General features: G+C 47.4%; 1 long non-coding RNA gene and 2 pseudogenes across 2 annotated transcripts in view; 1 reads left to right on the top strand and 2 right to left on the bottom strand.

The window, feature by feature from the left end:
- LOC117094233 overlaps positions 1 to 7,206 on the bottom strand; it is a 30,955-nt pseudogene extending 23,749 nt beyond the window's left edge.
- The window catches only part of LOC117095269, a 247,749-nt gene that overhangs the window by 129,579 nt on the left and 93,727 nt on the right, over positions 1 to 24,443 (bottom strand). The window lies entirely within an intron of this gene.
- On the top strand, positions 22,706 to 23,573 carry LOC117094232 (annotated as a pseudogene).

Genomic DNA, 24,443 nt, shown 5'->3' with positions numbered 1-24,443 from the left:
GCGGGGGTGACAGACCAACAGGAGAACTGCAGAGCGTCCCTCTCTCCTCTGTCCACCCACGCCACCAGCACGTGAGTGCGTCCACACGCAGCGCCCAGTCTCCTGTTCCACTGACGCCAGCATCCACTCACCGCAAGCCTACTAAGTGCCACATGTGCTATGATGCTCCCTCATCTCATCACCATAGACATCCCTGCTGGAGGTGAGTTTGTGATAGACAAAAATCACAGAGGCCTAGTAAGGTTGAGACCTGCATTCCCACTGTGGTGAGGGTGTGCTTGAGAGGGACCCCACGACTGGGCCCTCCATGCCGCTCTCCTCAGTCATCACTCCCAGACCAGAGCAGCGAGGGGGAATTTTCTTTCTCTCACTATTTTCAGCCCCTTGGCTGACCCAGCATTCCCCAGAAAGCTATGAAGTCCTGGCAGCTCTGAGGCCACAAAGCCATAAACGCACAGGACACACAGCCCATCTGTCTCTAATGGGTCTTTTACTTGTCATGCTGGTCATTTCTAAGAGCAGATGGCTTAAGAAAGACATGGCAAGTTACCACGAAATGACCCCTCCACTTCTCCCTGGGGGAAGGCTGACTAGCGAGCAGTCAGGCCGGCTTTCTTCCCCCACTCCCTGTATTCTTGTCCCCAAGGAGCCACAGACAATCCCACCAAATATAGGCAGGAGACAGCCGCCTCCTTCCTACAGCTGGAATGGGGAAGGGTCCTCTCGGGCCTTTCTATCTGCATGAAAACCAAACTGTGAGCTGTACTGACCCGGGCCTCACCCATGTTGCAGGCATGTACAACACACGTTCCCAGTGGTATCATCAGGGAGAATTACGAATGTGCTTTCCATCGTTTTCATACAATGATTCCAGAACCGCTATCCACACAGCTCCACTTCTCACACATGCGACGTGCTTCGGGGATTACACAGCATTTTCCCCACGCCCCTCATCCGCTCCTCCCAGCAGCCTTGTGTGATCCCTTGAGTATACTTCCTCATACTGAGGTTTGAAACCAAAACTTTCCCAAGAACATCCAACTAGTGTTAGAACCAGGATATGAGGGCTTCTGATTCTAGAACCAGTATTTGTGCCACTATTCCACATGGGCCCCTCCAGGGATTTCTGCCTGATCTTAAAATGCAGACAGCAAATCTGTCTCTCTACAGTCCTGGGGTTCCCTATAGACAAGAAGTAAATCTTCTAACAGAAAGCTTAGACTTAGTTGGAAGGCTACCTGGGATATTTAAGTTAGTTTGTTCATGTTTTGGAAAGATTGTTCCAATGACAATGCGGGGCATGAAGTGTGGCAAGGATTCCATGATGAGGCAGAGAAACAATTCGGTGGCCCTTACAACAGTTCAAATGAGGCATGAGGCACAACCAGAAAGGACAGAGGGAAAATGCATTGGAAAGAAATGCAAAATGAAGTCCACTCGGACCCAGGATGGAAAAAAGGGGATTAAAGATGATGGTGGTTTCTAGTTTGAAAGACGGATGAACAAGCATGTCATGAACTACTGCAGAGTGGTATCTGGAGCCTGAGTGCACCAGTTTGTTTAACCATTCACCTGCTGAGCAGTCTCCGGGCTGTTTCCAGTTTCTGGCCTTTATAAATAATGCTGCTATGAGCAGATGCATAAAGGCTTTTGTGTGAACATAAGTCTTCATTTCTCTGGGATAACTGCCCATGAATGTGAATGCTGCATCCTATGGCAATTGCACATTTAGTTTTTTAAGAAACTGTTGTTTTCCAGAATCGCTGTACCATCTTCCATTCCCACCAGCCAAGTGTGAGTGATCCCGTTTCCCCGCATCCTCACCAGCATTGGTCTTGTTACTACTTTTTATTTTAGGCAGTCTGATAGGTGTATAGTGACGTGGCTTTAGTGTGCATTTTTTCTGACGGCTCATGATGTCGAACATCTTTTCATGTGCTTGTATGTTATCTGAAATGTCTCTTCAGGTCTTTTATTCATTTTCAAAGTAGATGGTTTGGTTTCACTGCTGAATTTTGATAGTTCTTTATAGATTATAGATATGAGTCCTTTATCAGACATGTGATTTGCAAATAGTTTCTCCCAGTCTCTAGCTCCTCTCTTCATGTTTATTTTCCATTTTCCATTTTAGTCCATGATCCATTTTGAGTAAATGTTTGTACGAGGTATGAGGTTTAGATCAGAGTTCAGGTTTTTTTCTATGAATAATCACGTAGCCAGTCACTTTTTTTAAGAGACAGGGTCTCACTCTGTCACCCAGGCTGGAACGTAATGACAAGATCAGAGCTCACTGCAGCCTCAACTCCTGGGCTCAAGTTATCCTCCTGCATCAGCCTCCTGGAGTAGCTGGGACCACAGGCAGGTGTCACCATGACCAGTTGATTTTTTTTTAGTTTTTGTAGAGACAGGGTCTTGTGCCATGTTACCCAGGCTGGTGTGGAACTCCTAGGCTAAAGTCATCATCCCACTTATATGGGGCCAGGCAGTGGCACATGCCTGCAATCACAGCACTTTAAGAGGATGAAGCAGGAGAATCACTTGAACCCAGGAATTCCAGACCAGCCTGAGCAACAGAGGGAGGCCCTGTCTCTGCAAAACATTTTAAACATTAGCTGGGCATGGTATTGTACACCTGTGGTCCCAGCTACTTGGGAGGCTGAGGTGGGAGGATCTCTCAAGCCTAAGAGGCTGAGGCTGCAGTGAGCCATGATCGCACCACTACACTCCAGCCTGAGAGAAAGTGAGACCCTGTCTCAAAAAAAAAAAAAAAAAATGCTAGAGCATCACCCATATTAAAGACAGGTATTGTCTTTTTGAACATTTAATTACAGTTATATAATGGACATGTAAAATGTCCAGTTTGAAAGTTTGAAACATATACAACTCTAAGTATTCTTACCTTAAAATTCTGATTCCTACCCGAGATATCGCATACTGTTTACATAAGTATCACAATGCCTGGACAACAACAAAAACTGTGTACGAGGGAGAAAAATGAGCATGTATGCCTATTAATTAAGGTATATTTCCCCCTTGTTACATAAAAAAGTCATCACGGCAAACCTCTGTGACTACCTAAAGCAAGCCTACAGTTTTACTTCTCTGTATTATAAAATGCAAGGCTAAAATTCAAATACTAAACATTTCCTGAAGCCAAGGGTAGTTTACTTAAAATAAATGCCTAACGTCTATATCAAAAATACGAAAAAGCTAGCTACTTCATAGCCATTCCAATCTAAGTTCAACTTTTTCTTTTTTAATTGACACATAACTGTGTACTGTACATATGTATGGAGTACACATAGTGATGTTATAATACATGTAATGTATGTGATCAGTGTAATTAACATATCCACCATCTCAAACATTTATCATTTCTTTGTGTTGATAGCGTTCAATACACTTCCTCCAATTATCTGGAACTACCTTTTTTTTTTTGTTTTGAGACAAAGTCTTGCTCTGTTGCCCAGGCTGGAGTGCAGTGGTGTGATCTCAGCTCACTGCAACATCTGCTTCCTAGGTTCAAGCTATTCTCCTGCCTCGGCCTCCCTGGTAGCTGGGGTTACAGGCACCCACCACTATGCCCGGCTAATTTTTGTATTTTTAGTAGAGACAGGGTTTCACCAGGTTGGCCAGGCTGGTCTCAAACTCCTGACCTCAGGTGATCCACCCACCTCAGTCTCCCAAAGTGCTAGGATTACAGGTACGAGCCGCCGCGCCCAGCCTGAAACCATATATTCTTGTTAACTATAGTCATCCTATGTTATAGAACACTAGAACTTATTCCTATCCAGCTATAATTTTGTATCCTTTCACAAATTTCTCCCTATCTCTCTTCCCCCATCCTTCTCACCCTCTAGGAGCCTCTGTCTACTTCCAACTTCCATGAGATCCACTCCTTTTTGCCTTCCACATAAGAGAACATGTGCTGTGTAACTTTCTGTCCCTGGCTTATTCCATAATATCTTCCAGTTCCATCCACGTTGCTGAGAATAACAGGACTTCATCCTGTGTTATGGCTGAATAGTACTCCACTGTGTATCAAGACCACATAGTCTCTATCCATCATCTGCTGTTGGACACGGAGGCTGGTTCCATGTCTTGGCTATGGTGAACAGTGCTGCAGGAAACACAGAGGTGCAGATGCCCCTCCGACACTGATTTCCTTTTCTTTGGGTATCTACACTGTAGTGGGACTGCTGGATCACACTGTAATTTCATTTGCAGTTTTCTGAGGAACCTCCATACTGTTTGCCATAGTGGGTGCCCTAGCTTACTCTTACTCTTTTTCCTTTTTCTCTTCGAGACATAGTCTCACTGTTGCCCAGGCTGGAGTACAGTGGTGCGATCTCGGCTTGCTCAGTGTAGCATCCGCCTCCCGGATTCCAGTGGTTCTCATGCCTCGGCCTCCTGAGTAGCTGGGATTACGGGCGCCCGTCACTGCACCGGGCACATTTTTGTATTTTTAGTAGAGATGGGGTTTCACCACGTTGGCCAGGCTGGTCTTGAACTCCTGGCCTCAAGTGACCCGCCCACCTCAGCCGCCCAACAGTGCTGGGACTACAGGTGTGATCCACCGCTCCCAGCTAATTTTTGTGTTTTTAGTAAAGACGGGGTTTCACCACGTTGGTCAGGCTGGTTTCAAACTCCTGACCTCAGGTGATCTGCCCGCCTCGGCCTCCCAAAGTGCTGGGATGTCAGCGTGCCCCACGCCCAGCCAGCTGCTCTAGTGTACACCCCCCTACAGTGTGTACAGTGTGTAAGAGCTCCCTTTTCTCCATATCCTTGCCAGCACTTGTTATTTTTGTTTTTGATAATACTCATCCTAACAGGTGAGATGATACCTCACGGTGGTTTTGATTTGCATTTCTCTGATTATAAGTGATACTGAGCATTTTTTTCACATATTTTTTGCCATTTGTATGTCTTCTTTCAAGAAATGTCTGTTCGGTTGGGTGTGGTGACACAAACCTGTAAGTCCAGCACTCAGAACGCTAAGGCAGGAGGACAGCTTGAGCCTAGACCAGCCTAGGCAGCATAGGGAAACCCTAGCTGAAAAAAAAAAAAAAAAGAAGAAGAAGAAGATAAAAGAAATATGTGTGTCTGCTCAGCTTTTTGACCTCCAAAAATGAAGAGCCCATTTTGGAATCAGACAACCTGCCTGATTCAGAGACAATGTGTGTTTGGTTCTACTCTGCTACTTCCTATGTGACTTTGGGAAGTTCCCTTAGCCACTTTGAGCTCAACTTCCCCAACATTAACCAGGAATAAGTACCACCTGCCTCTGCTGGTTAACGCTGAGGACAGAAAGGACAACCTCCACAAGGCCACTTGACAATGCCGCCTGGTGGAAGCCCCTCAATGCGGGGCTGGTAGGATCATCTGAAGCTAAGTACAACTTTCCTTTCCACTGTCCCAGGCTCACTCTGCATATGATTAGCAAGGAATAGCGAATAAAGGAAACCAAAATACTTGCTGAATTTTTAAAAAGAAATTTTTAAAAAGGGGGGGTGGTGAAAAAATAGGAGGGAGAGGAGGGGAAGGAAAAGCAGCCGGTCACAAGTTCTAGTCCAGGGCTCATCCCCGGCCTCCTCACTCAGACAATCACCAGTCCCCACCTCCTGGGGCGGGATACTTTCTCGGCTGGCTTCACCCACATGGAAGGCACTGCCACAGGTGTTCAGAAACCAGGAGCACCTTGAAATGGGCAATGTGCTTTGGGTAGGAAACCTACAATTTCCCCCAAAGAAACCACGGTACAAAAGTGACCCACATAGGAGGTAACCAACGGCTGTAAATACTTGGTGGCAAAAAGTGATGTCATACCTTCTGTACAGGAGACACACACCCAAATAAATCTTGCCAAAAGAGCAGAGAAAAAAATACAGCAGACATCCAGTGCCATTCTGTTACAGAAATATTTATATCCCAAAGCCAGGGACCTCTCTGGAACACTATGTTTATTTCCACGTTTCATGGAAGATGTTTGAGTGCACTCACGTGTGTCTCAACAAACTTCCAGTCCCTGCTCTAAACCCTGTGGCTCCTCAGCAAAACCCAAAAACAAGTATCAGTTTTCCTTCCAAATGGGAAATTTCCTGACCTAGTGAAACCACCATCAAATCCACTTATTATGAGATAGCTGATTACAGGCGAAGCCCTCTAGTCCCAGGATGACTTCCCTCCTGCAGGAACGGGAAGGATGGGCATAGCACTGGCCTGCCAGACCACATCTCCAGGCAGTTTCAAACCATGGCTGCTCAGGTGAGCCATGATAAAAATCAAAACCAAGTCTCTCTGAAAAGTGTACATGTCAAGAGCCACACCTCGGACCAGACTCAGCAGAAATGGATGTTGCAAGGTTTCTTCAGAGACCTCCTCTCCATGCCCTTTCCCCGGGACCTCCCTCCTTGCACTAGCGGCCCAGGGCCAATGGAACGCTCCCTTGCTTCTAGCCCAGTGCATTTTCAGGAAAAGCTCCCAGACTGTACCAGACCCTGAAATGTATTCACTGAATGCACTATTTCTTCAAATGATCATAAATCACCTGACTATAACAACAATTGTTTTAAAAGTGTTCCCTCTCTCTCGGGAATCGTGCCATGAGTTTCAGCAAGCAGCTTTGCTTCTCTCTACTGCAATTCTATCATTTGCAAAATGTTAACAATTACTGTGTTCACCCATAGCATTGTTGTAAAAAGCCTTAAGATCCACTTCATGTAGCCTGTGTGGAGCACAGACCCTGTCACATGGTAAATGCCCACTGAAGTTGAGTTATTTGTAGCTATTATTACCTGCCACTCCAGCGAACAAAAGGAGTCGATCAGGTCTCATCGTATCATCATGAAAGGATGTCCATGTAGACTGCTGAGTGGGAGTAGGGGACTCAGTGTTTCTCAGGTACTATTTTGGTTTTTACAAATTGTACATGTATATTTGTAGGTACACTGAAAAATATCTGGAAGGAAATACACCCAGTGTTAACAGTGACTACCCCAAAGACACATTCATCCAAACACACAACAGAAAAACACTCACTATCTTTCTGTCTTCCATATCATTTGAACTATTTTCAATAAGCATCTATGGCTTTTGTAACGGTTTTGAAAGGAATTTATTGCAATTTTTTCTGGAGAAAGAAGCAGGAGCATGAAAACGGTGGAAACAGAAGGTAAAATGGAATGGGACTCAATGGAATTGAGTCCCAGCCAGGATCAGCAGGCACACGAACCACGCACCTCTCACTACAACTCAATACCAGCTCTCTCTTCTCTTGGTCCAATGGCCCAAGATTTAGAGATAAAATATTTATTGTGATCACATCAATCACACCAAGGAGTTTGGAACCACCGTTTCAAACTCCTCTGGTTCTGTGCACCTGCCCGGGACTGTTAGCTTTCCTCCTGTGTCTTTGGCTGGCCTATAATCCCCTAGTGGTGGAAATGCACCCTGACACTTAGCCATCATCTCCACAACACTCAGCACTGCATAGAGACCAGGGCAGTGATGCCCACTTGGACTGTGATTCTACTTATAAAGCAAAGGACCAGGGACCAGATGTGACTTGTCTTTGGTAACTCACCAGCTGTTGCTTGAACCAGAACAAAGCCAGGTCTCCTGATGCCCAGAAAAGACCTAGTCCCTATCCCACTAGAAACGCGGTGAAAATGTTTTGCTTGCTGTGAAAAGATGCACTACTGGCGAAGATGGGTGCAACTTCTCATGGAGCCACTCAGCCCAGATCACCAGGAAACAGGACTGCCGGATGAGACACTCGGCCCAGATGACCAGGAAACAGGGCTGCCAGATGAGACACTAAGCCCCTCCACTAGAAAGGAAATCTGGTTAGGCAGTGGAGGGAAATTCACACAGGTTACCCCGGCCCAGCGGCAGCAACAGCATGAACAAAACAAAAAATACCTGACTGGAAAGCCGTAGCCGGGCTAGCAAATTCGAAGTAGAGCCGCAATCCTAGCAGCACACATCACTGCAACACAGAGCTTCAGTCAGTGTGCGCACACTTTAAGTAGAAATGTAGAATGTCCACGTTTTTGGAACAATAGAGCTATTTGTGTGTGTGTGATGTCAAAGAAAACAGCTGAGAAGAAACTGTTGGCAAGGAAATAGAAATAGGCGCCCTTACACATTGACAGTGAGATAACAGTATGGCCCTAACGGAAGGGAATCGAGCAACACCCATCAACATTTAAAATGTGCACAACTGGATCCCACAATTCCATTTCTAGCAATGCATCCTATGAACATATTCATGCAAATATGCAAGAATTACGTACAACTCAGCATTGATTAATCCAAACGGTTGGGAACAACCTAAATATTTACCAGTGGGGAACTGGTGGAGAACAGTGTTTATCTTATGCCAACATCTGTGTTTTTAAAAAGAAGTTACATAGGTTGGGCGCAGTCGCTCACACGTGTAATCCCAGCACTTTGAGAGGCTGAGGCAGGTGGATCACGAGGCCAAGATATCCAGACCATCCTGACCAACATGGTGAAACCCTGTCTCTACTAAAATTACAAAGATGATCTGGGCGTGGTGGCACACGCCTGTAGTCCCAGCTACTCAGGAGGTTGAGGCAGGAGAATCACTTGAATCCAGGAGGCGGAGGTTGCAGTGAGCTGAGATCACACCAACCTGGTGACAGAGCAAGACTCCATCTTGGAAAAACAAATAAACAAACAAACAAACAAAACTGGCAGCAGTGGTCACAGGGCAGTGACTGGAGTAGGACTGCCTTTCACTCTCCAGGACCTTTTGAATGTCGCTCATATTACATATTCAAAATATATGACTACAGCAAATATTTTCAAAGTAACTATGAAAAACTGGGGAAATAATAATATCTAACACACAGGACTGCTGCATAATTAAAGGATGAAAAACATTAAGCACTATCAGAGTTCAAAGGAAAAAGATTAACTCTAGTTTGGATGTCCGAGCGAGGATCTTGTAAAGGAAGTGAGTATTTCAAGTCTTGAAGGATGGAGAAGATTTAAACAGGCAGAAGTGTGGAGATGATGTCCCAGATGGAGATAAGAACATAGACGAAGACGATGAAGAGATGAGAAGGTATAAATTTTAAGTGCAGCTCTCAGGCTGGGCTTCAGAACAGGGCGTAGGCAACAAGCTGGAGTGCAAGGCTGATGGCAGGAATGGAAACACTGAAACCCAAACTTGCATATCACGCCCGGATCATGAGCCTTGAATGCCAAGCCAGGGAACCCGTCCTTGATCTTAACAATGAAAAATCACTGGGCTAGGTGTGGTGGCTCATGCCTGTAATCCAGTGCTTTGAGAGGCTGAGGCGGGAGGACTGCTTGAGGCCAGGAGTTTGAAACCACTAAACACAGCAAGACTCTGTCCTTACAAAATATTTAAAAATTAGCTAGGCAGGATAGCACACCTGTAGTCCCAGCTACTCAGGAGGCTGAGGCGGGAGGATCACTTGAGCCCAGGAATTTAGGGATACAGTGAGCTGTGATGGCACGCCTGCCTTCCAGCCTGAGCAACAGGGCAAGAGCATGTCTCAAAAATAAAATAAAATGAAATAAAATCACTAAAAGTTTGTGTAGATATAAAGTATAAAATCATACCATATATGATTTAATCCAGATATATCATATAAATTAGAGAGGGAAAAGAGAAATTAGGAAGCTATTATAAGAAGACAAGACTCAACTAAGACATGAGCAAAGGCCCTGGGTTCACAGTGCGATCTTTATATAAAGGAATGAACTACCACATTTATTTTCATGGCATCACCAACTTAGATACAGTCTACAGTATTCTGGAACCATCTCTGTATCAGTCAAATCAGATGGCCATAATACCATAGGCAAATACCATAAAAAACACCATAGGCTGTGTGGTTTAAACATTAGTTTATTTCTCACAGCTCTGGAGGCTGGAAGTCCAAGATCAAAGTGTTGGCCAACTCAGTTTCGGGACAGGGACCTCTTCCTGGCTTGCAGACAGCCACTTTCTCTTGTTTCCTCACACCAGGGCAGTGGGAGCTCTCTGCTTTCTCTCTTTTTTTTTGAGACAGAGTCTCACTCTGTCACCAGGCTGGAGTGCAGGGGCACAATCTCAGCTCACTGCAACCTCTGACTCCCTGGTTCAAGCAAATCTTCTGCCTCAGCCTCCCGAGTAGCTGGGATTACAGGCACGTGCCACCACACCCACCTAATTTTTGTATTTTTAGTAGAAACAGGGTTTCAGCATGGTCTCAGTCTCCTGACCTCGTGATCTGCCCACCTCGGCCTCCCAAAGTGCTGGGATTGCAGGTGTGAGCCACCACACCTGGCCTGGTTTCTCTTCTTCTAAGGGCACTAATCCTGTCAGACCAGGGCCCACACTCATGACCTCATCTAACCCTAATCACTTCCCAAAGGTCCTACCCCCGAATACCATCACACTGGCAGTTAGGGCTCCAGTACAAGAATCTGGGGGAGACATAAACATTCAGTTTATAACAATGTCTTTTCAATCCTGTTAAAAAAACAACCAAATGAGTAGGCGACAAAGTACCTTATATGTAAACAAGTCCGGACTTTTCATATTTCTGCTAACACATTAAGGTCAATTTAAAATGTCTGATAACAAGAGTCAGAAGCAGAGATCAACGAAAGTTAGTTACTCTTCACTTTAGGCCCACATTGAGCTGTCTTTCAACGACATTGTAGCACAAAGAACACTGCTTTCTATTCCTGGTTTGGCAACCAAAAAAGCTGGAAAATTTCCCTGTATTTCCGTTTATCTTGAGAGTCACTGGGCTGACCTAGCAGACCTCCAAGGTCCCTTCCATTCACAAATTCCACAAATAACTTCCTAACAACAGATGCTACACAAATAAACTACACTGACGAAGGGGAAAGCTAACACTAGCAAACAATGAGATGCACACAAGGCAAGACGTATGGAGAAGTGGATCAACCACAAACTGGTGGATGATGAGCCGGCGGTGGATAAAAACACATTCCCTAAAGATGGACAGAGAGGCAATGGCGCCGAGGTAGTATTGCTGAAGATTTACCTTTTAAATCTTCAAGATAAATGGCCCAATTGTTTATATTCATTCTGATTAAATGTGAACGTGAAAACTTCCTCCAGGGGACACAGACATCTAAAAAGTTCCCAATGTATCCAATTTGTCATTTGATATTTTTACTGACAAGAAAAATGAGGGACTGAATATACACACAGACCATGCCTGATCATATGTATAAAGACAGAACTCAGACCACAACCTGTGGCTGCCCACCCAGGAAACCAAACCCCTATCTACAGGAAACAGCCAGGAGGCCAGCCAGGCTAGCACATCAGACAGGAAGCCAGACTGCTCTCTCTCCACAACCCAGAAACTAAACCACGACTCTGTCCCACGCGGCCAGGACTTGACTCAAAACTGACCGCCACCCTAATTTTGGTCCCTGTTTCCTGTTAGGATCATTCAGAGAAAGCCAAATATGCCCCTAACCAATCACATAGGGCAACCCACTTCTGCACAGCCGCCTGCAGCCCCCACAACAGCCTCCAGTGGGAGCCGTTCTTTTCCATCCTGAAGCTTCCCCACTCCTCATCAGCCACTCACTTGCATGTCAGTCTCTGCCACAGGCAAGTGATGGTGCCGACTCTCTTGCCACAGCAGCTCTGAGAAAGTCGCCTCTGCCTGTCTCATGTGGGCGGCCTTCCTTTATTTCCCCCAAAGAATAAGTCTTAAACGAGGGGCTTCTCTCTATATGGCCAAGCTATACAATTCAGAAGCCCAGCATGGCAGATTCCAAGCCTGGAAAGACCATACACCCCTCAGGTTTTCTTTCCACAAAACACAGCTTCCTTGAGCTCTTTTTTTTTTTTTTTTTTTTGAGGCGGAGTCTCGCTCTGTCGCCCAGGCTGGAGTGCGGCGGCCGGATCGAGGCTCACTGCAAACTCCGCCTCCCGGGTTCACGCCATTCTCCTGCCTCAGCCTCCCGAGTAGCTGGGACTACAGGCGCCCGCCACCTCGTCCGGCTAGTTTTTTGTATTTTTTTAGTAGAGACGGGGTTTCACCGTGTTAGCCAGGATGGTCTGGATCTCCTGACCTCGTGATCCACCCATCTCGGCCTCCCAAAGTGCTGGGATTACAGGCTTGAGCCACCGCGCCCGGCCTCCTTGAGTTCTTCAGTCACTCCAACCAACCAGGGAAGGAACCACGTGTTATGGAAAGATCAAGGGCCTTGAAATCAAACTTCTGAGTTCATCAACGACTTCATCTTTCCACTTAAGAAATTACATGGCCTTGGCCAGGCGTGGTGGCTCACACCTGTAATCTCAGCACTTGGGGAGGCCGAGTTGGGCAGATCACCCAAGTTTGGAAGTTCAAGACCAGCCTAACAAACATGGAAAAACCCCGTCCCTACCAAAAATACAAAATCAGCCTGGCATGGTGGCGCATGCCTGTCATCCCAGCTACTCAGGGGGCTGAGGCAGGAGAATCACTTGAACCTGGGAAGCAGAGGTTGTGGTGAGCCGACATCATGCCATTGCACTCCAGCCTGGGCAAGAAGAGCAAAACTCTGTCTCAAAACAAAACAAAACAAAACAAAACAAAAACAAAACAAAAGACAAGAACTTGAACAATTTTCTTAACTTCTCTAAGCCTCTATCTTCATCTTCAATAAAATAATTTTACCTCCAAGATTGCATTAAATGGAATCCCACATGTAAAACAGCTGACAAATATTAGAGGCCCAACAGCTGTGCGCTCCTACTGCTGCCCCACTTTACCCCAAAGGAGAAGCGAAGACATCCAGAAAAAGCCTGTTGATCCCTACACCTCAGCATCCTGTGTTCACACAAGGTGCAGTGGCATCCAGACTTACCGGGGTCACCCAAATACGAGACACGTTTTGATTTTTTAACTTAGGTACATATGGCTTCTAACGTTCACCATATATGATCCATAATTTAGAAGAGATTTTCCTACACTACCCCATGGTTCTATTTTAGCAGACTTAGATGTGCTATAATAGCTCACTCTCTTAAGCTCTCTTCAGTATCAAAAACAAAACTTTAATCTGTAACACGGTTATCAGCAGTGAAAGTGGAAAAGGGACCTATGAGTCAAAATGACCCTCTGCCCCGCCCCGCCCCACCCTACAAAAAGCTGTTCAGGAGTATTCGGGCTGCTTATGAGAATGCTGTCTGTATTCTCAGGGACAGACAAACACCTACCCTGGTTAGAAGCTGCACTGCTCAGCCTTCAGGGTAGAGAGCTCCCCACACCCTCTACCCAAGGAGAAGAGAAGCAAAGGGGGTGGCCAGGCTCCAGGACGTGGACTGTTTAGTGTGGTTTCTGCAGCCCAGGTCACCGCCATGGGTGAAGCTCTTCCTTCCTTCTTTTCCACCCAAGTGCCCAAGGTCCTATGGCTGCTGCAGGGCCTCTTCCCTATGAGTCAGCCCAGCCATTCCCCTTCCCACTTCTTCTTCTTTTCTTTTTTTTTTTTTTTTTGAGACAGAGTCTCACTCTGTCACCCAAGCTGGAGTGCAGTGGCTTAATCTTGGCTCACTGTCACCTCTGCCAACCGGATTCAAGCAATTCTCCTGCCTCAGCCTCTCAAGTACCTGGGATTACAGGCACCCACCACCACGCCCAGCTAATTTTTATATTTTTAGTAGAGACGGAGTTTCTACTTGTTGGCCAGGCTGCTCTCGAACTCCCGACCTCAGGTGATCCACCTGCCTTGGCCTCCCAAAGTGTGGGATTACAGGCATGAGCCACTGCATCTGGCCGAGTCAGTGCAGCCATCCTGACTTTTTGTTCTGGTAAAATTACTCTCTCCTACATCTACCTTCCAAGTAGCTAAATCAGAGATCTGGCCCTTGGGGCAGGCTTGAAGAATCCCTGATTTTGGTCCTCAAGAGGTCCTACCAGGGTCTGGGACAATTCCAAGACTTGTGTTCTTAAAGACGAAAGAAACCTCACATACACGGCTCTCGCAGAGCTCAGGCAGAGCTCAGGCAAGGCTTGGGAGGCGGCCCTAAGGTTTGGGTGTGTCATCTATGATAACAGCTAAGAGATCTGAAGCCAGCTGTCTAGGTTCAAACCTCAATTCCAACACCACTGGCTGTGTGATGTTAGACGACGTCCCCAGCCTCTCTGTGGTTCAGTTTCCTCACTGTAAAAGGGCCACAATAATAGAGCTGTTCCAAAAATTAAGTGAATTAGTGCATATAAGGTATTCAGAACAATGTTTGTCACATGGGGAAGTTCAATAGACACGTATTGAACAGAGTAACTTAGCAATTACTAAATATACTCATGCAGGCCAGGCGCAGTGGCTCACGCCAGTAATTCCAAAACTTTGGGAGGCTGAGGCGAGAGGGTCACTTGAGCCCAGGAGTTTGAGACTAGCATGGGCAACACAGCAATATTCCATCTCTAAAAATAAAACATATGTATACATACACTCATATATTCACAGTGTATTTATAATATACAAAATAGCTGGAATACAGACTTAACTATTCCCAAAGGGTTACTTCTAGAGAAGGGGGAATGCAAATTTCAGCTTTTGATCCCACACATATATTCTTGTATCATCGGAAATATTTAAGCAAATTGTATGTATAAATTTGCCCCAAAACACATGGCAGAACAATGTAGTTTTGACTCAAAAATCTTCAAATCATGATGGAATTGTCTTGTGAAAGTAAAATTATAGAGATGAAAAGTCTCCCTCCAGCCTAAATGCTCTTTCATATGACCTATATGACACAAACCAATGCAGACACCCCAATCCTTTCCCCACTGTCATAAGAATTTTTCAGTAAATTGCATTCCCCTTTACAAACTAGATGATAGTTACAGTTACCAGGCAAGAACATGAATCCAGTTCTGCTTTTTCAAAGGCCAAAGTTCCTCACATAATAGCAATGCATTCTTCAACCGCTCAACTGCCCACGACACCTGAGCTCTCTGTTTTACACAACTCAACGAGGCCTGGGAGAAAGCAAGTGCAAATTTCACTTACTCAGTAACAACACATCCCGCCTAATTCCTCTGCTGGGCTAGTTCTCAAGTCATCTTTTTCTAAGCTTTCATTCGGCTCTACCACACATACCTAGGCTGGGTAAAACACTTTACCAGTTTTTTTTTTTTTTTTTTCGAGACGGAGTTTCACTCTGTCACCCAGACTTGAGTGCAATGACGCCATCTCGGCTCACTGCAATCTCTGACTCCCAGGTTCAAATGATTCTCCTGCTTCAACCTCCCAAGTAGCTGGGACTACAGGCGTGCCACCACACCCAGCTAATTTTTGTATTCTTAGTAAAGATGGGGTTTCACCATATTGGCCAGGCTAGTCTCAAACTCCTGACCTCATGATCCGCCCACCTGGGTCTCCCAAAGTGCTGAGATTACAGGCGTGAGTCACCGTACCTGGCCTACTTTACCAGTTTTGTTCCTGAATTAAACCTGTTATTACTATCAATGTCAATCAGTGCCATTTCATTCACCGTACGACACACACACACAAAGTACTTCATACTCGCTCCACCTATCTGCTTTTCTGCAATGGCCGCAGTGTTCCCCATCTTACATGAGAGGCACAGAGAAAGACGATGTCTTCTCCAAGGTTTTGTAATTCACAATCAGTGGCAGAGCCAACATGCCCAACCAGGTCTGGCCAAGGCCTGTGTTTCAGCCACACCACCTGGTTGCTGCCCCTAAGGCTCAATGGGCAAGTAACAGATCACTCCGATTGCAGAGGCTTCAGAAATGCCTTCCACCATGGTACAATGGACGGTTCGCTCTCAGGAGGCGAGGCAGGGGTGGGAATCAGCACACAGTTCTGCTAGGTTTCTCATGCAGGGCACGGACTATGTATTTTGTGCCTTGTTTTGCAGGTGAAATGTCTCCTGGCCCCTGTACAACAGCTTTCTTTGTCCTATCCACATGAAAGTACAACCGAGATCCTCAGGGGCAGGCAGGGATCACTGCCCTCTGCCACACCTGACTGATGTCCCAACAGGTGAACACACAGGATGTTCTTTATGGCCCAGGCTGCCCCCATCTGCTAAGCATCAAAGATGACACACAGGATTTACAGAACATGAATGACATGGAGGTGACTGCTTTCTCTCTGTTGAAAACTTACTGCACTGTCCTGAAAAAGAGAATTCAGGAAAAGCTGAACATTTGAGGCTGGCTGGCTGTCATCTTCAGCTGCTGAGAAAGCCTCTGCTGCTTGGTTCCACTGTGGAAATCCAACTCCCTCAAAGTCCAACTCAAGTACACCTCCTCTGCCATGCTGCCCCTTCCTCCCTTTCAGAAGCATGTGCTCCCTCTGCAGTCCCAGAGCTCTATCGCCACCTGGAGCCACTCTGTGCCAGCCTACAGCCAGCTCAGTGCACAGCTGCCTCTCCTGTGTGTACCTGCAGGCCCCACCTGGGCTGGAAGGCTGCCTCCTTCCCACACAGAGGCGGCACTCAGGAACTACTGAATGAGGGAGCGAGTGGATGAGCAAGATCAGCCAAGGGCCACAGGGAGTGGCGGGCAGCTCCAACAGGTACAGCCCTGCCCTGCAAATCCGGAGGTGCTGGCTCTGTTCTCAACAGGGCTGCTAAAAGCTCCATTATAACAGCTCTAGACCACAATGACCAACTTGGTGTCAGGCCCTAGAGACACCAAAAATCCTACCAAATAAAGAGGCCACGTATGCAGCATGCTGGTTAAAAGCACAGGCTTCGGAGTCAGAGCTTGAAATCCACTTATGATGTGACCTTGAGCAAGTTACTCAATGCATCAATCTCATTTTGTCACGGGCAAAATGAGGACATTATCTGCCACACAGTGTTGCTGAAAAAGTAAGAGAGGTGACAGACACAAAGCGCTTGGCACTTACTTACTCCTACTGGTTTATTACAAAGAAGGGGACACAGGAACAGCCAAATGCAAGAGACGCACAGGGCACACCACGGGGCAGAGAGGTCGGGGATCCCATGCGGTCCCTGGAAGTGCCACCTCCCCAGCACCAAATGAGTTCAGCAAACCGGAAGTTCTCCAAACCCAGTATTTAGAGGGTTTTATGGAGTTTTCATAACATAGACATGATTAAGTCATTGGCCACCCGTGACTAGCTCAATCTCCAGCCTGTCTCGTCTCCCCTCCCAGAGGTAGGGGTGGGGCTGATACGTCCAATTCTTTACTCATGACTCATCTTTCTGGCAACCAGCCCTAATCCTCAACCTGTCCAGAAGCCTGAAGCCACCTGTCATCTCATAATCATACAAAAGACACTCCTATCACCCCAGAGATTCCAAAAGTCTTAGAAGCTCTTGTGTCAGGTATGGAAACCTAAGACCAAATATTATAACCAATGATGTTCCTATCACTCAGGAAATTACAAGGGTTTTAGAAGCTTTGGGCCAAAACCCAAGAAGAATACTAAATAGATACACTATTGTACTATGTATCCCACTATCACGATCATTTTTTTTTGAGACAGAGTCTACCTCTGTTGCCCAGGTTGGAGTGCAGTGGTGTGGTCTCAGCTTATGGTGCGATCTCAGCTCACTGCAACCTCCACCTCCCAGGTTCAAGCAACTCTTGTGCCTCACACTCCTGAGTAGCTGGAACTACAGGTGTGCGACACTACAACTGACTCAGTTTTGTATTTTTAGTAGAGACAGGGTTTCACTGTGTTGGCCAGGTTGGCCTTCAACTCCTGGCTTCAAGTGATCTGCCCACCTCGGCCTCCCAAAAATCTAGGATAAGACACGAGCCACCGTTCCTGGTCTCACTATCACAATAATTATACGGAGAGGATGGGGGAGAAAAACGTGGGCAACAGGAGGGGGGGAGGGTAAGCAACCTGAATCCTTGTCTTCCACAGTAGGACATCTCCCTGTCTTTCACACAATCTGGAAGAACGAGCTAAAACAAAAACACAGTAACCTCCAAGGAGCAGGGATCAGAGTGGGAGAAGGGTAAGGTAGGGGACTCTGGGTTTGTCCTAAGTCTTGTTCATTTCTGACTCTTAGAGCTGTATGCCTGTACAACTTTGCTAAAAGTGAGTATTTACCTGTAATCCCAGCACTTTGGGAAGCCAAGGTGGGCGGATCATGAGGTCAGGAGATCAAGACCATCCTGGCTAACACGGCGAAACCCCGTCTCTACTAAAAATACAAAATGTTAGCCGGCTGTGGTGGCGGGTGCCTGTAGTCCCAGCTACTCAGGAGGTTGAGGCAGGAGAATGGTGTGAAACAGGGAGGTGGAGCTTGCAGTGAGCTGAGACCACGCCACTGCACTCCAGCCTGGGTGACAGAGTGAGACTCCATCTCAAAAAAAAAAAAAAAAGAGCATTTAGTTTTTAAACAAAATCTGATACTTGACCAACAACACTAGTATATAAGTGATATGGGTTTTGTTTTGTTTCTGTTTGAGAGAGGGTCTTGCTCTGTTGCCTGGGCTGGAGCGCCGTGGTGCAATTCTAACTTACTACAGCCTCAAATTATTGGGATCAGGTGATCAACCTCCCGAGCAGCTAGAACCACAGGTGTGCACCACCATGCCCAGCATTTTTCTTTCTTTTTTTTTTTTTTGTGGTAGAGGTGGAGGTCTCACTATGTTGCTGGTCTTAAGCTCCTGACCTCAGTGGATTCTACTGCCTCAGCCTACCTAAATGCTGGGATTACAGGTGTGAGCCCCCACACCAGGCCGAAGTGGTGTATTCTAAAATTTTTTGGAATCCAACCACTCTGAAAAAGTATGGAGAGCTATAAATCGTCTCCCCATAAACACACATGAATGCATATACACAAAATTGTTGCACAGGATTTTGGGGACTTCATAAAGTTCTGAAAGCCAGGTTAAAAACCTTAGGATTATAGATTCTGGTTTCTTTTTTTTTTCTTTTTTCTTTTTTGAGACAGAGTCTCGCTTTGTTGTTCAGGCTGGAGTGCAGTGGTGTGATCTCCGCTCACTGCAAGCTCTGTCTCCCAGGTTCACACCATTCTCCCGTCTCAGCCTCCCGAGTAGCTGAGACTACAGATGCCCACCACCATACCCAGCTGATGTTTTGTATTTTTAGTATATATATATACACCCTCTGTCTTCTCCTTACCCATGTGTCCCCTTCCATGAGAGATTTCCTTTAATTTAATTCATATAAAAATCAAGCCTACTCTAAATAAAAATACCTCAACATGGAAGCAGCATAACTAGCTAAGTTTTTTTTTTTTTTTTTTTGAGACGGAGTCTCGCTTTGTCACCCAGGCTGGAGGGCAGTGGCCAGATCTCAGCTCACTGCAAGCTCCGCCTCCGGGTTCACGCCATTCTCCTGCCTCAGCCTCCGTGTAGCTGTGACTACAGGCCGCGCCACCTCGCCCGGCTAGTTTTTGTATTTTTTAGTAGAGACGGGGTTTCACGGTGTTAGCCAGGATGGTCTCGATCTCCTGACCTCGTGATCCGCCCGTCTCGGCCTCCCAAAGTGCTGGGATTACAGGCTTGAGCCACCGCGCCCAGCTAGCTAAGTTTATTAAGACATTAATAAAATCTAGAAAACCATAATGAAAATCTGGTCGCAGTTTGAAGCCCTCTCTAAGATCAGATTCCCCAAAGAATAAAGTGCATGGGACATATAACAAATACCTTTTCCTAAATTAAGATAAGAATGCAAATAAAAAAAAGGCAAAATCCTACTGAGTGAAGCAAAAATTGTTATTCAGTAGCTCAATACTTGACCAAATGGCTATTTTTAATCCCTAAAATCATCCAAATAACTAGGAATAGCAGAGAAAATTGTGTCTCCTTTCTACAGAGACACGTGGCTTTAAGAAACTCAAGCACATCAAACTCCCACCTTACCAAACAGATAAATTGGAAAGGAGCTTAGTATCTTATTTTTAAATTATTTATTTACCTTTTTAATTTTTAGAGAAAGGGTTTCACTCCATCACACAGACTGGAGTGCAGTGGCATGATTCAGCTCACTGCAGCTTCTAATCTTGAGTTCAAGTGATCCTCGCACCTCAGCCTCCCAAAGTGCTGGCATTACAGGTGTAAACCACAGCACGCAGCCTGACTATTTTAACGAATTAATTACCATATTCCTTAGAATTGTAGCTTCTTTATAGGTCATTCAACATGTGATGCAATTTTTTACAAGTGGTTTTTTTTTTTTTTTTTTGAGATGGAGTCTCACTCTGTCGCCCAGGCTGGAGTGCAGTGGTGCAATCCCGAGTCACTGCAACCTCCACCTCCCGAGTTCAAGTGATTCTCCTGCCTCAGCCTCCCGAGTAGCTGGGACTACAGGCATGTGTCACCACACTCAGCTAATTTTTTGTATTTTCAGTGGAGACGGGGTTTCACCGTGTTAGCCAGGATGGTCTCCATCTTCTGACCTCGTGATCTGCCTGCCTTGCCGCCCAAAGTGTGGGATTACAGGTGTGAGCCACCACACCCAGCCACAAGTGGTAATTTTAAACTATGCTTCAAGCCATTACACAAAGCCAGTACATTTACTCAAGGCACTCTCAAATTTCCGTTTACTCCCATTTTACTCAACAAAATAAAATGTTAAATTGGAACATATTTCACATGACATTTAAAAGATCAACAAAATGCTCCTGAAAAGTTCTGAGCTCAACAACTCCATGAATGAGAAAAAAACCAACTGGATATAGTGGAAATGCTGCACATAAAACACAATTGTGAAGAAGATGCAAGATATTGCCAAAAAGCTGCTTAAGGTTTCATCATACTTGTCCTTAACTCTGAGTTAAAGTATATACTCATGTAACTCAACTCGTTTAAAAGGAAACAAAGAGGAAGAAGAAAAAGAACTTCCACTTTAGAATTCACATTTTCAAAAGCCTCCATTATTTACACCATTGCCGGGAAGAGAATTTTTCACTGCTATATTTGCTTGAAAGAATTAAAGGTGTAGGGCAAAGATTCCTGGAAATTATGTATTTTATGATCCTCAAAAGTTAGAAAAATGAAGCCCAGAAGACAAGGTCTTCCAGGAAAATTCCAGAGCCGGAGGTAGACCCAGTACATTGTTTTTGTTTTTGTTTTTGTTTTGAGAGGAAGTCTCACTCTATGGCCCAGGCTGGAGTGCAGTGGAGCCATTTCGACTCACTGCAACCTCCGCCTCCTGGGTTCAAGCTATTCTCCTGCCTCAGCCTCCTGAGTAGCTGCGATTACAGGCGCCCACCACCACGCACAACTAATTTTTGTATTTTTAGTAGAGACAGGGTTTCACCATGTTGGCCAGGTTGGTCTCGAACTCCTGACCTCAAGTGATCCGCCTGCCTAGACCTCCCAAAGTCCTCGGATTACAGGCGTGAGCCACGTGCCCAGCCGACCTGGTAAGTTTTCATCAAGTACTCTGAACTATGCAACAAACACTAGGAAGTAACAGAAAAAAAATTAATCTAAAAACCCTCTGGAGAGTCAAAGAAGTGCAGATTCAAAAACAGCATGAATACTTGGTTTCATGGTATTGAAAAAGGACCTCGCACTTACCTGCATGTACAAACTGTCTGCCCACCTCTATCAGAGCATTTTTCAAGCTGTGCTACAGTTAACCATGTACTGCCCAAAGCCAATCTGTCGCTGCAGATCATAAGCTCTTAAAGACCAGGACTTCAGGAGAACAAGCAAAACTTCAGAGAGAAGGGAGCCACCGAAACAGAGTTCATAGCAATGGGTCGGCAGGAGCTGATGACTGGAGGTGCGCGGTAGCCTTGGGGTCTGGGACAGCGGAGGGCAGAGAAGGCAAAAGGGCCTGCATGACACACTACACGGCTAGGAACCACAGCTGCGGTGATTAGTTCAGTTTTATCTCGTATGCCTGTTACTTATACACCATCTGCTGTTCAGAAAGAATTCAGGTGAGTGAGTATTGGACTCCTTGAGCCTTCTGCTGTTTGTCTCCGGGACGTTTAACACTCTTAAAAGGGGAAAACTGTCCAGTTCGATTTTGCTTCCTGGGACATTACAGGTGTTTCAAAAGTTTGATGAAAGCATTCACTAAGGAGTGATTCCACTTTCTTTGGTGTTGAGAAATACAGGGTCTGAGGGCAGCATCAGGTCTTCCATCAAGCTGAGGTCAGAGTCTCCCACCCACGGACCTCACCCTCGCTCTCCCCTCACAAATCTGACCTCTAACTGTAACTGCCTTGGCCTCATTCCGTGGATGTGGATGCTCCTGCGGGAAACGCATTTTCAGCCCGCCAAATTCTTGGGACAGTTTCTTCCACTCTCCAGGCGCTGAGAGCTACAAAGTTCAATCTGCCTTTCAGATTTTTTTTTCTTCCCAATACTAATGGAAGAAATCAAGAAGCGCCAGGCAGAAGGACCCTTCTCCCTCCAATCAGAGCCCAGCCCGGGGCCAGAGCAGGAAGCGCGCCGGTGGGATGCGCGGTGACAGCCCCTCGCCCCCCGGGACCCGCCGGCCACGGCAGAGGTCGGTGCGGCAGCTGCGTCACCGCCGTAGGCCCGCATCTCTCGCTTCCTCCCGCCGGGGATGTGAGAGGATAAATCACGGGGCCGGGGCAGTGCGCCCCCACCAACCACTTCCCCCGCACACGGACCCCCACTACACGCGCGTCTCTGGCGGGGTCGACCCAGACGAGCCACGGGGCGGCGCACAGTCCCACTAGCAGGACGGCCAGGACCCACGCGCGCGGGTCCACGCAGCCACCTATATAGGTGACAAAACACTCAGCCGTTATGTGGGGCCGGAAAAGAGCCCCCACCCAGAGTCACGGACCCCCTAGTACGAGGGTCCGCGCAGTCCCCTCGGTGAGTCTGGCGAAGCAGTCTCACTGCCAGGGAGGGCGGCGGAGTCTCCCACTCACGGTGACGCGGTCCCCGCCCGACGAGTGAGTCCTCGCAGGGCCCCCTCTGTCGCACGCGGGGACCAACCACGCCGCGGGGGGGACCGGGCAGAAGCCAGCGCCCAGGTCCATGCAGTCCCCTCCGCGGCAGACGGGAGGAGCTGGGGAGCAGTGGGGACCGGCCCTCACCCGCAGGGCGACCAGGACCCCGCGCGGGCCCTCGCGGTATTGCAGCAGGTGCGAAGCCCTCGGTGCCACCCGAGGCCGAGACAAAGCCCAGGCGCACGGACCTCGGATCCCGACCCCGGAACTGCGGGGCCCAGCTCGTAGCCGCCATGCCCGGGGCAGGGACCCCGTCGCCCGTCGAGCTGTCTCACCTCAGGCCGCCGCCTCGCAGCGTTCGCTCCTCGCCGCAGCGCCTGGGCCCACGGGAGCGCAGCTGAGCAGCCGACAGAGCCGGGGTAGCCTCAACAATGGAGCCCCGGGGCGTGGCCGCCGGCGCCGCCGCCACCGCCGCCGCTTCAGACTGTGTTCCCCGCTCAGGATCCGGCTCCGATCAAGGAGCTGCAGCTGGCTCGGGGCTGCGGCCGGGACACACAACGCACAGGCGCACACGACCCCTCCCTCCGCCCGCTTCCCCGCTCCCCGGCCAATGGGGAACGAGCTATGCGGAGGGGCGCGGCTTGGGGGAACAAAGGGAAGTTGGGTGGGGCGGCGCTGGGACTAGGTGTACGGGGTTCCGTGGGAGGACCGGACCCAAGAGCTGGTCGGATCCTGGCCTCCTACAAGACCCAGCTCAACGTCCATCTGGCGTCTGCTCTACAGGACGCGCTCATCTCAAGCCCAGAACTCAGGCTTTTAGGGCAGAGAGCGAGAGACAGGCTTGCTTTCCAAAAAGGGAAACTGAGGTCCAAGGAATAGGATTGCCTGCTGCGTGAAGTCACGTAGTCCCATTCACTCGTTCACCTTGTCATTCAGCAAACATTTGGAAGCACGTATGGTGGGCGTTAGGAGTGAAGTAGGGTCGGGCGCGGTGACTTGTGCCTGTAATCCCAGCACTTTGTGGGGCTGAGGCAGGTGGATCATTTGAGGCCAGGAGTTCGAAACCAGCCTGGTCAACAAGATGAAACCCCGTCTCTACTAAGAATACAAAAACTTAGCCGATCGTGATGGCGTGTACCTGTGGTCCCAGCTACTAGGAAGGCTGAGGCAGGAGAATCGTTTGAACCCGGGAGGTGGAGGTTACAGTGAGCTGAGATCCTGCCACTGCAGCCTGGGCAAAAGAGTGAGACTCTGTCTCCAAAAAAAAAAAAAGTAATAGATGGGAAGTAGAAGCGAACTTAGGCCTTCCCTGAAGGAGCTCGGCCAAGGAGTACCTGAAATGTCTCTGCATCTCTTTTCTGCATCTCTTTAAGGTCTGATAAAGGAACCAGGAGGGAGCACTAATCACTTCCCTTTCCTGCCTCAGAGCTTTCATGTGTTTGCTGTTCCCCGCCTGAAATGCCAAGTACTAATGCATTTATTTATAGAAATGGGGTCTCCCTATGTTGCCCAGGCTGGTCTCAAACTCCTGGCCTCAAACTGTCCTCTCGTCTCA

This window comes from Trachypithecus francoisi, unplaced genomic scaffold (assembly GCF_009764315.1).
Source record: "Trachypithecus francoisi isolate TF-2019V2 unplaced genomic scaffold, Tfra_2.0 Lachesis_group13, whole genome shotgun sequence".
NCBI lineage: Eukaryota > Metazoa > Chordata > Mammalia > Primates > Cercopithecidae > Trachypithecus > Trachypithecus francoisi.
The sequence above is the reverse complement of the archived record's forward strand: the minus strand, read 5'-3'. Positions and strand labels throughout refer to the sequence as shown.